We start from the raw sequence: 18,251 nt of genomic DNA, 5'->3' as shown, positions 1-18,251 counted from the left end.
ATGCATTTCACCAGTTCCAGATGGAAATAAATTCCGTGGCTGCCATTACTATTCAACATAGAATTGCACTTGACCTCCTACAACCACAACAAGTAGGACTGTGTGTTTTATTGAATTCTTCTTGCTGTTATTTTTTAAATAATAGTGTACACATAGCAAGGGATGTGGCACAAATTAAGCATGCAGTTCAAATATTCTGTGGAGCAGAGAAATTGACTGATTCTGATGATTGGTTCTGGCCATGGTCATGGCTACCAAAATGATGGTTGAAGAGCTTAGGGGCCTATTAGCAAAGTGGGCGGATCACCACCGCCAGCCCGGCGGTGGCGTTCCAATCCGCCAAATTACCCATCTTCGCCCCCGCCATATTAGCCTGGCGAGGGGCACTGCGGCAGACGGAAAGACCATGCGCTTCTTTCCGCCGGTTGGATTCCGGGCCAGGTGGAAAAGGCCCTCAATAGGGTGACGGTGCCTTGCAGGCACCGCTATCCATATTAGGATGTGCCGTTTTTAGGACCTTTCCATGGCGGAGACTCCGCTATGGTGGACACTCCACCATGGAATGGCCTGCGGAGTTCACTTTGGGGGCCCGTTGAGGGCCCCCAGAGTAGTGAGGGGCTGTACTGGGGGAACCCATGGTACCCCCCCAACATTGGCATACACAAGGGGGCAGGTGGCAGACACCACGCGGTTCCTGTCACGTTGTGCATGCCAATACACAACATGCATATATTGCATTGTGGCGGGTGCTGCTAACAGCACCGCTAGCCAAATGTAATATATGCGGAATGCCACCGCCTGGGTGGCGGTGGCATTCAAATTGCCATGGCAGGACCACTGCAACTCTGGCGGGCGGTCCAGTGTACCATTACGTCCACCTGTCATCATAATGAAACCCTTAGGGCACTATTACGATGTCCTTCCGCCACCGTAACAGTATGCGGGACGTCCACCGGGGGTGTGGCAGCCCTGCTGTGCACATTATGATGCACCCGCCACACTGGCGGGCGCAAACATTGCTGGATGTAAAATGTAATGTAAAATCAGCTTGTTGTGCATTTGCATGCGCAACATGACAGGCACCGCGTGGTGCCTGCCACCTTGTGTATGCCAATGTTGGGGGGTACCATGGATGTACAGCATATAGCACCGGGCAATGGCTCAGCCTACTTGAACAAATGGCTTCTCTCCCAGTGAGTGACGACATTTAGGAAAAAAGTACACATCTGCTTTGAAGGAAGTCCCCTTCAGTGTCTTGTCTTTGGAACAAATGTGTAATTTTTCCCAAAAACATTTCTTCTTCCTTTACCGTTTTTTAATCTAGCAAGACTGGAAGGAAGGCAGCAGCATTGGCTGCATGCGTAGCCTGATTGTTATGAGCAAACAGCAGGATTACTCGACTGTATTCATTAGAGTGCCCACACAACGAAGGCCACTGTTATCTGGAGAGACAGGCCTTGAGAATCTGCACTTTTTATTCCATTACCATAAGTTGTGGGTTAATACTAGAACAGTTCAACTAAGTGTGACATATCAAGGGTAAAACTAAAACATTTCAGTCATAGCCTCCCCATTACCACACTGACACATTTAAATCACCAATTCTCTGCTCCTTTAGCTAGACCCCTGCTTTTAAATCAGGTTCATGGCATATGGAAAATGGCAGTGAGCACTTATTTGTGCCTCTGACTGAAAGCATTAAGCTGTTGGGCCCTTCAAGATCTCCTTGTGATTAAAGAAAAGGCATGCATGCCAGGATAACTGCTGGGACACTTGTGATGTGGAGATGACCTCTAATCAGAAGAGTTGCTACTGCCTCTTGCAACTTCCTGCAGTCAGTGTCTGATTCTGATTGGTTAGCCATAGTGGTCAATATTCCCGGGCCGCCTGCTTCTAGGCTAATTTTGGGCCATATATACAAAGCTTTTTTCCTTTCGTAAATGCCCAATTTTAAGGATCAGGCAATTTACAAATGCAAAAAGGCATTTTAAAATGTACACAGCCTTGTTTGTGATTCAGTAACCTATTACTGAATCACAAATTGGGTCTGGGATTCGGTATCAGGAAGGGGCGTGTTTAGGGTGTCCCTTCCAAATACCAATTCACATTATTATGCACAAATCTTTTGCAACCAAAATGCGGTTGCAAAACATTCTCACTCTACCTACAACTGAATGTTGGTGGTAACCCGCTCGCAATGGAAAAACAGGGTGCATAAAAAAAAGTTTGCTTTATTTAAAAGCAAACATAGACATGGTGGTCTGCTGACCCCAGCAGGCCATCAACCCCAGCACCATCAAACTCATGGTGGAGCAACAGTGGTGGTCCAGCCACCGCTGCACCAGCAGTCTGACCGCTGGATTACAACTTGGGTGGCCGGACAGCCATGGAACAGCCGCCACCTCCAGGAGGACTTCAATATGCTTGGTCATATTACAACTTTCCTCACTGCCAGCGGTCTCATGGAGGTTCTTACTCCATGAAATTGATGGCAATGAGGAAAGAAAGGCAGACCTACTGGGCCCCATCTTGGCCCTGTGCATGGGGGTGCAGACAGGGAGGCATATGTTGTGCCCCTCTGTGTGCATGCACCCCATTCCTGTACGGCATGGAATGCACAGTCCATGCCGTGCAGAAACGTGCACTGGTGGTCCCGGGCGGTGCTGTTTAGGGCTCACAAATGAGCCTTTAAACTGCACTGCTGCATGCCGCTCACTCCAGCCGCCAGACCACGATAATACTCAGAATCGGGTGGGCAGCCGGCAGCCCTGTTTGGCGGTGTGGGAGCAGGCGCCGGAGTGGCAGCCCGCTTCCACGCCGCCAAACTAACGGACCCAGAGTAAATGCAGATCTCTCACACTTAACGAAACAACTTCCTACAACCCATAACTGAACTCTGATATTCTGAACACATAGTGTAAATTAACATCTAAAAGTGAACTCCAGAAGAGTGCTTAGTGACCACAAATAGATCTCACTTTGATACTTGTGTACCATATTGGCACGCCACGTTAAATGTTCATATTTAGGTAGGACGCAGCGCAGTGGCCTGTTGGGCCAGTGCATGTGAGTGTTGGCCTGTGTCTGGGTGTCGCATGCATTCCTTTGCTGGAGGCACTTATTATGCCACTGTATTCCAAGTGGCCTTTGAGTAGCGCATCTTTGCTGTTTCATCCTGTTATCTTGATTAATGCAAATGTCCATTAATTCTCAGTACATTTTTGGTGACACTTGAATCATAGTTTGAGTTTTACAAATTTTAAAAGTGCACAATTCATTTCAGTGCGAGGCTCCAGAAGGCAAGGAACTCCATGCAACTACATTGCTATACTGCTGGATTTCTAGTCCTGGAAAATGAGATGCCAAAAAAGAAATATGGGCAAAGATATATTGAGTGGAAAACTATGCTATAATGTGTACCTTTTGTCGCAGGTTCATAATTGTTTTTCTTTAATGCAGGTAAGTTTCTTCTTTGAATCGCATAGATTGTGATTGATTGATTACCACACCACCTAACAGTAAAGGTGAGTTCTGCAGCATTATGAGCAATATCCTTTTTGAGCCACTAACACACTGTACTCACACAGCTTGGTGGAGGGAGTGTGGAGCAGGCATAGCATCATTCTTTCATTATTTCTAAACACGAAAAAAGGGAGATGTCTGCTATTCCTGCCAAGAGGGTACATACAAATGATGGTGCCAGCTTCAAGAGCATGGCAGGCTGCTAGATGGCCGAATGGAGCCAGCACACATACAAAATAGCAAAAATTGGAAGTCACTTAACTTTCATTACAGTAAAAACAGACAGATTGCTTCATATTTATGAAATCATGGGTTTGCAGAATCAATTAGTGATTGCATTTTGGATTTGAATTCAGCATGAAAATGTGTTCAATGTTTGCGATTAGTTTTTCAGCACAGCCAATTTGTAATTAAATAAGGTGCTACGTTTGATGGGTGTAATTTCATGCAAACTTCAGAGCTGTGTGTCCTTTAGAGGGCTCGTTCTATTCTGTGAAGACTGCAAGAGACTCACCAAGCTTTGCTGGTCCTTGCACTGTGGCCCTGCCCATGTGTGCTTTATGAGCAGCAATAATCTTTAAATCTGGGAAACTAAAGTGATTCAGAGATCACCTGCGCATCTGTATGCATGCAACTTTGAATGATTTTTGTTACACTTTGCTAAACACGATTGAAAGGGAACAAGCATTGGAAAAATTAATAGCTTGGCAGCCAGTGCCAGACCTAATTGCTTTGCCAATGCTTGTTTACTGTGGCACCTATTTCCTTCTAAGACTCCACCAAGGCTTCTTCCCTGAACCCTTTGCGAAGACAGATGCAGCTACCACAGCAGCTCCAGTATCACAGGCTCCCCCTGGGAAAGCACCACTTCTCCGTGATCTCTGATTCTGCGTGGGGGAGGGGGGGCTCAGGATGAAACTCTCTCTGTCTCTGATGGACATGGCCTCCATTTCACCAGGGGGCATGCGGTGCTCAGCAGGACACCCACAGCCAAGGACTTCACTCTGACAATAAAGGCCCTTGTTACAAGTCACTCAGAAAACAGGCCAATCCGCCCATACCCTGGAGTTACCCAAACTGGGGGCGCAAATCAGGGGTAAGAAAATCTAATCCCTGATGAAGCGGAGCCTGAGGGGCCACAAAGACATGAGGGATTGAGATGGAAACTGTAATCCGGGGTCTGATTCACCCAGGAATTCCTCATTTTACCTCACCTTTTATAAAAGAGAGGGCAACTATCTCCCCACTTTTTAATCAGTGGAGGGAGGTCAGAAAGAAGGCTGCATGGACCTGCACATACATGTGCCCCATTCCCGGTGCATTGTTGGAGAAGGGTCAAAGGTTTAAAACCTTCTCTGTCGACACTCCCCCAACCTTCTACAATTGTGTGTGTGTGAATATATATACACACACACCTCAATTAATGCCTTTTTATTTCACCTTTCATTCAATTCATACTGTTACATAACCATTTAAACTCGATAAACTAGGGACCCATGCTTGGTATTTCGTTTGCTGCTACTGAACCAAATAGATCATCAGAATAGTTCACGACACTATTCTTCTAAACACGTGCACACTAGTCAAATTCAAATATGATCCCAGATCTCTCCAGCGCTGCTGAAAAAAATAGAAAATAAACTGCGTATGCAACCAAATAATGGAGAATACTACTCACTCCTCCCTCTCAACACACCAACACCTCGAATACACTAGGCTTAAAAGAAATTCTCGATATGATGTAGCGCACATCCTGCATGTTCTTGGCAGGTCCTCGAGAACACAGAGCAGATGAGGAACAATCGTACGAGCAGCATAAGTTACAGACCGGTGAGTCGGCAATCTGTATAGTACAGGTTCCAGAGGCAAGTCAAATCAAGTCCCAAAACGCGAGCAAACACCAGTAAAAAAAAAACCAAAGCTGGAGAAGCAATATTGTGGCACATGCCGAGCAAGAACTCCGGGGAACTGGCCCGGAGAGGAGTCAAGCAGGAAACGGTAGGCCAATGGCAGGATGGGCATTGATTCACAGGAATCACCATTTTGCTGCAGGAATGGAGCAGAAATAAGGCAGTGGTTACTGCGCATGTGCAATTTCACGCACGGCACCGGAAAGGACTACCATAGAGCTGGAGGTGACAGAAAAGGAAGCATCAACAGGCGCGTCAGCAGGGGAAGGGGGCCTGCGCAATTCCCTTGTGGGAGTGTGCAACCATATGGTGCCAACATATGGTGTCGTGCGCTCCCGCGAGCAAATCGCCACATGTGCACGCGTTGCCATTGAAGGCAATGGAACGCGTGCACATGTTTTGCTGAAAAGTCGAAGCGGTATGAATAGGTCATTTTGCCTATGGAGCGCATGCGCGCTACGTAAGTGAGACCTAAAGAGGTTATTGGAGGGTTGTGGGGATAGAACGTGTTATGGCATTCTATAGTGGACCGAGTCACTTACTAGACGTGTATGCTGATTAAACACGCTACGAGAAACTTTCCTGTTTCTGCATCTTTTTTTTCACACAAACTGTTCACAACAGAAGAAAAAATTAACACAATGAAGCCTTTAAAAAGAGACAGTGAGCCTCGAAAATAGGGGTCAGAAGTCCAGGAGGAAGCAGGACCAATGAGTACAGGCAAGAAAAACGTTAAATGCACCTGTCCTGTGACCCATCTGAGCAGGGCGGGATGCCAAGTCCAAGTCCTAATAGCCTGAACTGGCTCAGCGGGCTCCCACAGTTAAAGGTTTGATAGGGCTTGGCTTTATAGACCTTCGAAGGATGAAATGCGGAAAGGATTGATTCCAACCTGCGACCTGCAGGTCACCACAGGTGTTCAGCCCCAGGCTAAATAGGCTGGGTCGGGGATATTGTCGAATGAGGAACACAAGCAAGGCTCAGGGTAACCCTGTAACCCCTCAATGAAGTCCCTGCCTTCGCAACTTAATTAAAGAGCAGTAAATAGGTTCTCAAAGGGCTTCCGGGGAAGTTATAGGTAATTAAGTTAAAGTGGAGAGTGTGTTGTAAAACTTGTTTCTATATCCAGTATTGGAAAACACTGGCCATTCATGACCATTGGTACCACAATCCACTCTCGGAACATCACAAACCTCACTTTAGGCATAAAGCAGCCGTGCTCTTATTAGGGGCTGGACTCTGAAAGAGGGTGTGGTGCGATAGAAGGAAAGATGGTGTGCTGTGATAGAAGGAAAGATGGTGTGGTGTGATAGAAGGAAAGATGGTGTGCTGTGATAGAAGGAAAGATGGTGTGGTGTGATAGAATGAAAGATGGTGTGGTGTGATAGAATGAAAGATGGTGTGGTGTGATAGAAGGAAAGATGGTGTGGTGTGATAGAATGAAAGATGGTGTGCTGTGATAGAAGGAAAGATGGTGTGGTGTGATAGAAGGAAAGATGGTGTGCTGTGATAGAAGGAAAGATGGTGTGGTGTGATAGAATGAAAGATGGTGTGGTGCGATAGAAGGAAAGATGGTGTGCTGTGATAGAAGGAAAGATGGTGTGGTGTGATAGAAGGAAAGATGGTGTGCTGTGATACAATGAAAGATGGTGTGGTGCGATAGAAGGAAAGATGGTGTGCTGTGATACAATGAAAGATAGTGTGGTGCGATAGAAGGAAAGATGGTGTGCTGTGATAGAAGGAAAGATGGTGTGCTGTGATAGAAGGAAAGATGGTGTGGTGCGATAGAAGGAAAGATGGTGTGCTGTGATAGAAGGAAAGATGGTGTGCTGTGATAGAAGGAAAGATGGTGTGGTGTGATAGAAGGAAAAATGGTGTGGTGTGATAGAAGGAAAGATAGTGTGGTGTGATAGAAGGAAAGATGGTGTGGTGTGATAGAAGGAAAGATAGTGTGGTGTGATAGAAGGAAAGATGGTGTGGTGTGATAGAAGGAAAGATGGTGTGCTGTGATAGAAGGAAAGATGGTGTGCTGTGATAGAAGGAAAGATGGTGTGGTGTGATACAATGAAAGATGGTGTGGTGTGATACAATGAAAGATGGTGTGGTGTGATAGAAGGAAAGATGGTGTGGTGCGATAGAAGGAAAGATGGTGTGGTGTGATACAATGAAAGATGGTGTGGTGCGATAGAAGGAAAGATGGTGTGGTGTGATACAATGAAAGATGGTGTGCTGTGATAGAAGGAAAGATGGTGTGGTGCGATAGAAGGAAAGATGGTGTGCTGTGATAGAAGGAAAGATGGTGTGGTGTGATACAATGAAAGATGGTGTGCTGTGATAGAAGGAAAGATAGTGTGGTGCGATAGAAGGAAAGATGGTGTGCTGTGATAGAAGGAAAGATAGTGTGGTGTGATAGAAGGAAAGATGGTGTGGTGTGATAGAAGGAAAGATAGTGTGGTGTGATAGAAGGAAAGATGGTGTGGTGTGATAGAAGGAAAGATAGTGTGGTGTGATAGAAGGAAAGATGGTGTGGTGTGATAGAAGGAAAGATGGTGTGCTGTGATAGAATGAAAGATGGTGTGGTGTGATAGAAGGAAAGATGGTGTGGTGTGATAGAAGGAAAGATGGTGTGGTGTGATAGAATGAAAGATAGTGTGGTGTGATAGAAGGAAAGATGGTGTGGTGTGATAGAAGGAAAGATGGTGTGGTGTGATAGAAGGAAAGATGGTGTGGTGTGATAGAAGGAAAGATAGTGTGGTGTGATAGAAGGAAAGATGGTGTGGTGTGATAGAAGGAAAGATGGTGTGGTGTGATAGAAGGAAAGATGGTGTGGTGTGATAGAATGAAAGATAGTGTGCTGTGATAGAAGGAAAGATGGTGTGGTGTGATAGAATGAAAGATGGTGTGGTGTGATAGAAGGAAAGATGGTGTGGTGTGATAGAAGGAAAGATGGTGTGCTGTGATAGAATGAAAGATGGTGTGGTGTGATAGAATGAAAGATGGTGTGGTGTGATACAATGAAAGATGGTGTGGTGTGATAGGAGGAAAGATGGTGTGCTGTGATAGAATGAAAGATGGTGTGCTGTGATAGAAGGAAAGATGGTGTGCTGTGATAGAAGGAAAGATGGTGTGGTGTGATAGAAGGAAAGATGGTGTGGTGTGATACAATGAAAGATGGTGTGGTGTGATAGGAGGAAAGATGGTGTGGTGCGATAGAAGGAAAGATGGTGTGGTGTGATAGAAGGAAAGATGGTGTGCTGTGATAGAAGGAAAGATGGTGTGGTGCGATAGAAGGAAAGATGGTGTGCTGTGATAGAAGGAAAGATGGTGTGGTGTGATAGAATGAAAGATGGTGTGGTGTGATAGAAGGAAAGATGGTGTGGTGTGATAGAATGAAAGATAGTGTGCTGTGATAGAAGGAAAGATGGTGTGGTGTGATAGAATGAAAGATGGTGTGGTGTGATAGAAGGAAAGATGGTGTGGTGTGATAGAATGAAAGATAGTGTGCTGTGATAGAAGGAAAGATGGTGTGGTGTGATAGAATGAAAGATGGTGTGGTGTGATACAATGAAAGATGGTGTGGTGTGATAGGAGGAAAGATGGTGTGCTGTGATAGAATGAAAGATGGTGTGCTGTGATAGAAGGAAAGATGGTGTGCTGTGATAGAAGGAAAGATGGTGTGGTGTGATAGAAGGAAAGATGGTGTGGTGTGATACAATGAAAGATGGTGTGGTGTGATAGGAGGAAAGATGGTGTGGTGCGATAGAAGGAAAGATGGTGTGGTGTGATAGAAGGAAAGATGGTGTGGTGTGATACAATGAAAGATGGTGTGGTGTGATAGGAGGAAAGATGGTGTGCTGTGATAGAAGGAAAGATGGTGTGGTGTGATACAATGAAAGATGGTGTGGTGTGATAGGAGGAAAGATGGTGTGGTGCGATAGAAGGAAAGATGGTGTGCTGTGATAGAAGGAAAGATGGTGTGCTGTGATAGAAGGAAAGATGGTGTGGTGTGATAGAATGAAAGATGGTGTGGTGTGATACAATGAAAGATGGTGTGGTGTGATAGGAGGAAAGATGGTGTGCTGTGATAGAAGGAAAGATGGTGTGCTGTGATAGAAGGAAAGATGGTGTGCTGTGATAGAAGGAAAGATGGTGTGGTGTGATAGAAGGAAAGATGGTGTGGTGTGATAGAAGGAAAGATGGTGTGGTGTGATAGAATGAAAGATAGTGTGGTGTGATACAATGAAAGATGGTGTGGTGTGATAGAATGAAAGATGGTGTGGTGTGATACAATGAAAGATGGTGTGGTGTGATACAATGAAAGATGGTGTGGTGTGATACAATGAAAGACGGTGTGGTGTGATACAATGAAAGATGGTGTGGTGTGATAGAATGAAAGATGGTGTGGTGCGATAGAAGGAAAGATGGTGTGCTGTGATAGAAGGAAAGATGGTGTGCTGTGATAGAAGGAAAGATGGTGTGCTGTGATAGAAGGAAAGATGGTGTGCTGTGATAGAAGGAAAGATGGTGTGGTGTGATACAATGAAAGATGGTGTGGTGTGATAGAAGGAAAGATGGTGTGCTGTGATAGAATGAAAGATAGTGTGGTGTGATAGAAGGAAAGATGGTGTGGTGTGATAGAAGGAAAGATGGTGTGGTGTGATAGAAGGAAAGATGGTGTGGTGTGATAGAATGAAAGATGGTGTGGTGCGATAGAAGGAAAGATGGTGTGCTGTGATAGAAGGAAAGATGGTGTGGTGTGATAGAAGGAAAGATGGTGTGCTGTGATAGAATGAAAGATAGTGTGGTGTGATAGAAGGAAAGATGGTGTGGTGTGATAGAAGGAAAGATGGTGTGGTGTGATAGAAGGAAAGATGGTGTGGTGTGATAGAAGGAAAGATGGTGTGGTGTGATAGAATGAAAGATAGTGTGGTGTGATACAATGAAAGATGGTGTGGTGTGATAGAATGAAAGATGGTGTGGTGTGATAGAATGAAATATGGTGTGGTGTGATACAATGAAAGATGGTGTGGTGTGATACAATGAAAGATGGTGTGGTGTGATAGAATGAAAGATGGTGTGGTGTGATACAATGAAAGATGGTGTGGTGTGATAGAATGAAAGATGGTGTGGTGTGATACAATGAAAGATGGTGTGGTGTGATAGAATGAAAGATGGTGTGGTGTGATACAATGAAAGATGGTGTGGTGTGATAGAATGAAATATGGTGTGGTGTGATAGAATGAAAGATGGTATGGTGTGATAGAATGAAAGATGGCGTGGTGTGATACAATGAAAGAGGGTGTGGTGTGATAGAATGAAAGATGGTGTGGTGTGATACAATGAAAGATGGTGTGCTGTGATACAATGAAAGATGGTGTGGTGTGATAGAATGAAAGATGGTGTGGTGTGATAGAAGGAAAGATGGTGTGGTGTGATACAATGAAAGATGGTGTGGTGTGATAGAAGGAAAGATGGTGTGGTGTGATAGAATGAAAGATGGTGTGGTGTGATAGAATGAAAGATGGTATGGTGTGATAGAATGAAAGATGGTGTGCTGTGATAGAAGGAAAGATGGTGTGGTCTGATAGAATGAAAGATGGTGTGGTGTGATAGAATGAAAGATGGTGTGCTGTGATAGAAGGAAAGATGGTGTGCTGTGATAGAAGGAAAGATGGTGTGGTGTGATACAATGAAAGATGGTGTGGTGTGATACAATGAAAGATGGTGTGCTGTGATAGAAGGAAAGATGGTGTGGTGTGATAGAATGAAAGATGGTGTGGTGTGATAGAATGAAAGATGGTGTGGTGTGATACAATGAAAGATGGTGTGGTGTGATAGAATGAAAGATGGTGTGGTGTGATAGAATGAAAGATGGCGTGGTGTGATACAATGAAAGATGGTGTGGTGTGATACAATGAAAGATGGTGTGGTGTGATAGAATGAAAGATGGCGTGGTGTGATACAATGAAAGATGGTGTGGTGTGATAGAATGAAAGATGGTGTGGTGTGATAGAAGGAAAGATGGTGTGGTGTGATAGAATGAAAGATGGTGTGGTGTGATAGAATGAAAGATGGTATGGTGTGATAGAATGAAAGATGGCGTGGTGTGATACAATGAAAGAGGGTGTGGTGTGATAGAATGAAAGATGGTGTGGTGTGATACAATGAAAGATGGTGTGGTGTGATAGAATGAAAGATGGTGTGGTGTGATAGAATGAAAGATGGTGTGGTGTGATAGAATGAAAGATGGTGTGGTGTGATAGAATGAAAGATGGTGTGGTGTGATAGAATGAAAGATGGTGTGGTGTGATAGAATGAAAGATGGTGTGGTGTGATAGAAGAAAGCTACGATTGTACTCTACAGCCACAGGGTCAAAAGTTCTTCCACCCACACCGGATTTGGCGAAACAATTCACAGTACAAGAATGTGCACTATTCAGACAAGTTGTGCACCAAGTGAAAGAAAATAGGCATCGTCAGCCACGTTTGAACAATCTAGCGCCAATACTAGCGCTGTACAGAAAAAGAGGGTGCAATAAACCCTGAACTTGGACTCTAAGCCCCCATATTTAAAAGGGGCTAGAGTGCTTTAACACGAGATATCAATGTGGCAGTCAAGAGGTTTACGACAGGAACTGCATAGCAAGAGCAGGATTCTAGTAAGAACAGAAGTGAGCGAACCCTCCCATTCATTCCAGTCTATTTAAGAGTCCAGGATGTATGGACTTCAGCGGGATCAGCAGCGGAGAGCCATAGAGGTGTGGTAAAATGAGAAGCGGATGGGGGTTGTAACTTAAGCAGGGTTGAGATAATCGCAGAATATGAAGGAGAAACAACAAGGGAGGGACGGACATGACGGCGAGCACAGCAGGTGGGGGCGGGGATAGAGCAAACCAGGATTAAGGCTGCTGAACATGTTACGATCAGTGTGCAAAGAGGTCAATTAACTCACCTTTATATTTGATCCAACTTAATTGGAGCATGGAAGTGAGACAACAAAGGCCCGGGAGCCGGCGTCAGTCTTGGCATCCACGGGAATGAGAGCAGCTTGGGGCATCGCAATTTGGTAATCTCAGCGAGCATGCCGCAATGTAATCTTTAAAATCTTAGTGTATTATTAAGTGGAGGCAAATCAAGTATCAAACGGCAGATCCAAAGCCAATGGGTATGCATCGCGAGAAACAACTCACCTCATAGTCGCGAAACCCTGGTACTAATTAATACAGCTGTAAATACCTTCCATAAAAGCGAAAACTTAATATATACTGACAAAAACACGAAACAAAGCTGGAACTGCATCCGGAAATATCAAAGCTGAAGCGCAGCGGCCGGGAACAAAGCAGTGTTTACGTGCAGCCATCAGTGCACGCAGGGGCTTGTTTTCTTTTTGTTAAGCTTGTGCGTGATGCATGTTTTCCTGAAGTTTGTGCATGATGATTCATGGTTTTAATTTTAAAATGTGCTAACTTGTTTGGATTGTCAGCGTGATGCGTGCCATAAAGGATTCACGTACACACTGCTTTGTTCCCGGCCGCCGCGCTTCATCTTTAATCTTTGCGGTTGCAGTTCTGGCTTCGTTTCTTGTTTACAACAAGCTCCATAAGGGACAGGATCAGCATCGCCATCTGGTGTCCTAGCCAGGGGAATTGGGCAGTGAGAGCCACGCTCAAACCCGGACCAAATGAGAAGGGATGTATGACATTACAACGCACACTTTTACAACGCATACATTTACAACGCATTTTTTACAACGCAACATCCATTACAACGCATTCCATTACAACGCATGCCATTACAACGAAATTTTAAAAACTACATTTACAAAGCATTCCATTACAACGCATAATACCTTTACAACGCGCACCATTACAACACATAAACATTACATTGCATGTTTGGTAAGTATTGGATAGTGTAGGGGTAAAAATTACTATTCTAACTCCAGAGGGTGCAACAGTAGGGTAAGTGTTGGATAGTGTAGGGGTAAAAATTACTATTCTAACTCCAGGGGGTGCAACAGTAGGGTAAGTGTTGGATAGTGTAGGGGTAAAAATTACTATTCTAACTCCAGGGGATGCGACAGTAGGGTAAGTGTTGGATGGTAATGTTATGCGTTGTAATGGTATGCGTTGTAATGACTGAGTTGTAATGACATGCGTTGTACTGGGGTGTGTTGTAGTGTCATGCGTTGTAATGGTTGCGTTGTAATGGATGTTGCGTTGTAAAAGGTTCGTTGTAATGGGAGTGCGTTGTAAAGGTTGTTTCCCATGAGAAGGCACAGTGCAGCGTGGCAGCGCTGAAAGTTTCTAGGTCTGTGTAGGACATAGTGTTGGACTGCAACCAGCAACGGAAATCACACAGCGGGGCGTTCGTGAAGCGGGGCCATGCTCACATCAAAAGTTAAAAAAAAGAACAAGCACAAGCAAGCAAGCGGGCCTCGCACGGCAGCAGGGGGAGGGGAGAGAGGAGGGGGCCTGTGTGTTTCCCTTGCGGGAGCGAGCAGCAAGGCGCGATAATTGAAAACATATGGTGCCAGCTGCTCGCTCCCACAAGGTAATCACCTTACATGCACGCTTTGCCATTGGAGGCAATGGAACGTGTGCCCGTTTTTCCTGCGTAGGCGAGACCTAAAAAACTGTAACAATCGGGCAGATTCCCAGAATCTGACCCTTTGTGACAGGTATTTTCGCATTTGGGATGTATCATATATTTGCGATTCCTTAAATTGCGATTGCATTTAAGGAGTCGCAAATTGCGATTCCTCAAAACCAATGCATGATGCGAGTGAAATTAGCGATTTCGCTATTAAGGGACACAAATTACCGTCAAATAAAACTCGACGGTAATTTGCAAAAACCTTGGGGCATGTGTGTGTGCAACATGTGTTCAGATTACAATTTCAGGGATGCAACAGGGTGTCCTGTCCTTTTGGCACCCTTGAAATTGCATGTGCAATTTGTGAGTACCTATTGGGTACTGGCAAATTACTCATGCAATTCCCATTCATTCCTATGGGCCTCTAGGCCCATAGGAATGAATGGAAAGCAATTCTTTAATTGTAACTCGCAATTTGCGAGTTGCAATTAAGGAATTTGTAGGAATCGCAATTTTATTTGTGATTCCTACAAGCATCGGCAATAGCGATTCTTTAATTGCGATTCATTAAAAATCACAATTGAAGAATCACCATTGGCTACTTTGATGCATGTGCACCTAAATGTATAGTCTCTGGTTTGTAATAGAAATTGATTTGTTCAGTAAAGTGACATGTGAGTGTTTGAAACTAGTTACTGGATAGTTTCCAGGATAATGACCCTGAAAGAGAAACTGATGGAAGACAGAGTTCTCTTATCTGGAAGGCAAATATTTTCATGTTGTGCAACTCTAACCAGATGAGTGCTTATTTTTCAGAAGTCACGTGATCATTTCCTGGCAGTGAGTGAATTCCTGCTCTACCTAACGCACCACCCCCAGTAAGGGATACACAAGGCGTGACCATTAACTGTTGTGTACTGGGATTCAAAGTCCCCCAGACAAGATTAAAAGAAAAATTGTATTGACGTGTTGAAAGAGAAGGGTGTCGGAGTCCCCCTATGTAACACTTTTGTAAACACAGCACAAAGATACAGTCTTCTCTAAAATGTACTGAAATGAAAACAGAATTTATTAAAGCGCGACAATCCCCCACGGGGATCTAGGCGCTAAGCAGAACCTGACAGGCTGACTTTGAGAATCATTTTTGAGACCCCGATCAAGGAATAAAGAATAGAAGCAAAGAAAAGTGAGACTCAGAGTGCACTGGGGTTTTTTTTACAGCAGAATGGAGAAGCGTGGCGTTAGGCAAACATTGCTAACATCACACTTTTCCATTCTGAACATACAAGGATGTGCTGTATTCACAAGAATACAGCACATCCCTATGTTGTCTCTAGCGCTGGCTCCAAGTTCAGCTGCCTAGCGCCAATGCAGGCTCCCTTGCACCCTAGAGCAAGGGTGTCTGCATTGGGGAAGATTGTTTATAGGCAGGAATGTCCCCCTTCCTGCTCATAAACAATCATTAAATGTTGTTTTGTACTTCCATGAGTGCCGCTTAATGCAGCACACATAGAAGTTGCAAAATGGCAGTTTTTATTGTCTATGTGTAGAAGAGGGTCCTTCCTCCACATAAACTATCATAGGCAATTTGCTGTTTCCATATGTGCTGCACAAGGCAGCACACATGGAAACAGCAAAAACGAGGAGAAATAAAGCCTTTCTCTTTGTTTCACCTTCTAAGGCCAGGTTTTCCCTAATCTATATTATGGCTCTGGCTCCTATTTACGCTGCCCTTGTATGCCGCTGTGTCTCTTGTAAACCTCAGTTTTACACTCTCTAGAGGTGCACTCAAGATGCTTTCGCATCAGTGATTGGTGTGGTAGTGCTTACGGATGTTGAACAGTAGAACCCATTAAACCCTTGTGTGCTGTCCAATTTGGAGTGGAAAGCCCAGAAAGGCCTCGGTGACATCAGTGACTGATGAAAGACTAATGATGGCAGGAGCGTTTTGATGCAGATCGAATCCACCATATTCTCATTGCCTCTTGTGATCTCTGGTATTCGCTGGGGATCTATTATTATCCATTTTCTCCTGTACATCCAGACACTGGAAGTGCCAGCTAGACCACAAAAATCACCCATCCACCAATAAGTTGATGAAATCTAATTATACCATAAGTGTTCTAAATTATCAACATCCTTAAAAATTGATACTGTCGGACATCATTCACTGAGGGCCAGATTTACTAACATTTGATGCAACACAACGCAATGCATCAAGACAATTTGCTGTGCTGCATCAAATTGAGAGAGCAGAAATGGGCCGTAGTTACTAAGAGACGGAGTGTTGCCTAGCCCCAATGCAGGCACCCTGGCACCATGGTACAAGTGTGTCTGCATTACAGGCAGGGTTGTTTTTGTGCAGCAAGGGACACATTCCTGCACAAAAACACTCCTCAGAGGCATTTTCCTCTTTCCATGTGTGCTGCAGAAGAGGAATTTGAGAGAAGAAATAAACATATTTCTCCTCATTCTGCCTTTTGAGATGCTGGAGCATTTTGACGCACCGAAGGGGTTAACATTGGACCCGAAATGTAATGATAAACCACCATAGTCTAACTACTTCAGCTTATGTATAAAATGCTAATATGTAACACGTTAGCCATTTAGATATGTTTGATTGTTTTGCTAAAATTTGTTACACACTGCTAGGATAAATGCTCACTTCTAGAGCTCACGTTATGCAGACTGCAATACTTGCTAGAATTTGTACTCTGACACCACCCACTCCTCTACTGTTAAAAAGTTCTTTTTTATGTGGGGTGAATCGAAATTTGCCTAACTTAGTAACGGTAAGTTTAAAATCTATTAAGGATGCGGAGGCGAGGATTATGCTTTTCCTTTCTTCGCTCTTTATTTTATAAAATTCACAGCAGCCCAGAAAAGCTCAACAAATGCTTATATATACCCAAAGCAAGGTAAAAAAGCATTGAACAAAAAAAAACACAGATTTATAATGTCCAACAAACTACGACTCCCATCATTCCATACGAATCGAGTCCAATATTAGTCCATAACATGTAGATAGGCCCTCCATCTTGAGTTCTCTTCCTCTTTCTTTGCGCAAGTCACGCTCCCATCTTATTGATCCTGTTTCGGACCGTCATTCCTTACCGGAAAACAAAAGCGCAAGCGTCGACAAAACCATACACTGAAAGCACATAATGTTGCATCACTGTACATTGAAGTTCAACACAATAAGAGATATCAATAATCAATTACTTACTGTAGTATGGGTGGGAAAAACTTCAGAAGGAATTCGGGCGGGATAATTCTCGCCTCTGCGTCCTTAATGGAATTGAAACTTACCGTTACTAAGCAAGGCAAATTTCGGTTCTATGTCAGGACAGGAGGCTTTGGATTATGCTAGTTCAAAGCTTACTTACCACCAAATATTCAATATCTACCACTGGTTTGAAATAAAACCTCTTAAAAGTGGAATCCGAAGACCAATCAGCCGTGCGTCAAGTCTTCCAAACGTGCTCCTAGAGCAAACGTCTTGGCCGCCATGGCTCCCCTAGCTGAGTGTGATCCAAACAGACTAGTGTCAATACCTGCCTCTTGCATGACCCATCTCACCCATCTAGCAATGGTGGGAGAAGAAACAGCCTTGTGTGGCTTTCGTAAAGCAATGAGTAATTGACGTTCGCCCGTAAGCCTTTAGGCATTGAACAACACACAGCTTGGGAGTGTCTACAAATGCTGGGTAAGAAATCGACCTCGACACAGACTTTGTGCAATGACCTATAGTAAACGTGACCCCGTCTGGGGAAAAAACCCTTGCAGAGACATCCAGGGCCCGAACATCTGACATCCTGCGACAAGACACTAAAAACAAAAGCATGGTCAGCTTAGCGGATAACTCTTTCAAGGAAATATATTTATTAGGCTGCCAAGACAGAAACAAATTCAAAACGACATTAACGACCCAAAGGACCGAGTAACGTGGTTCCGGAGGCAATGAAAGACGTATACCCCATAGGAGCCTACAACTGGGTAATGAGCAGCCGAAATCGCCAAGCGCACCGCGTTAATGGTGCGATAGACTAGCCCTTCCAAGGCCAACTTGGCCAGAAAATTCAAGATGGGAACAACACCCGTGACCATGGGATCCATATCCCGTCGAAGACACCAACTCACCCACCTAGTCCAGGCGGAACGGTAGCGCTTCGTGGTACTGACGGCCCAGGCATTGGACATAAAGTCCTCAGCTGATCTCGAAAG

Source organism: Lissotriton helveticus, chromosome 5_1, assembly GCF_964261635.1.
Source record: "Lissotriton helveticus chromosome 5_1, aLisHel1.1, whole genome shotgun sequence".
Taxonomy (NCBI): Eukaryota; Metazoa; Chordata; class Amphibia; order Caudata; family Salamandridae; genus Lissotriton; species Lissotriton helveticus.
Note: the sequence above shows the minus strand (reverse complement) of the source record.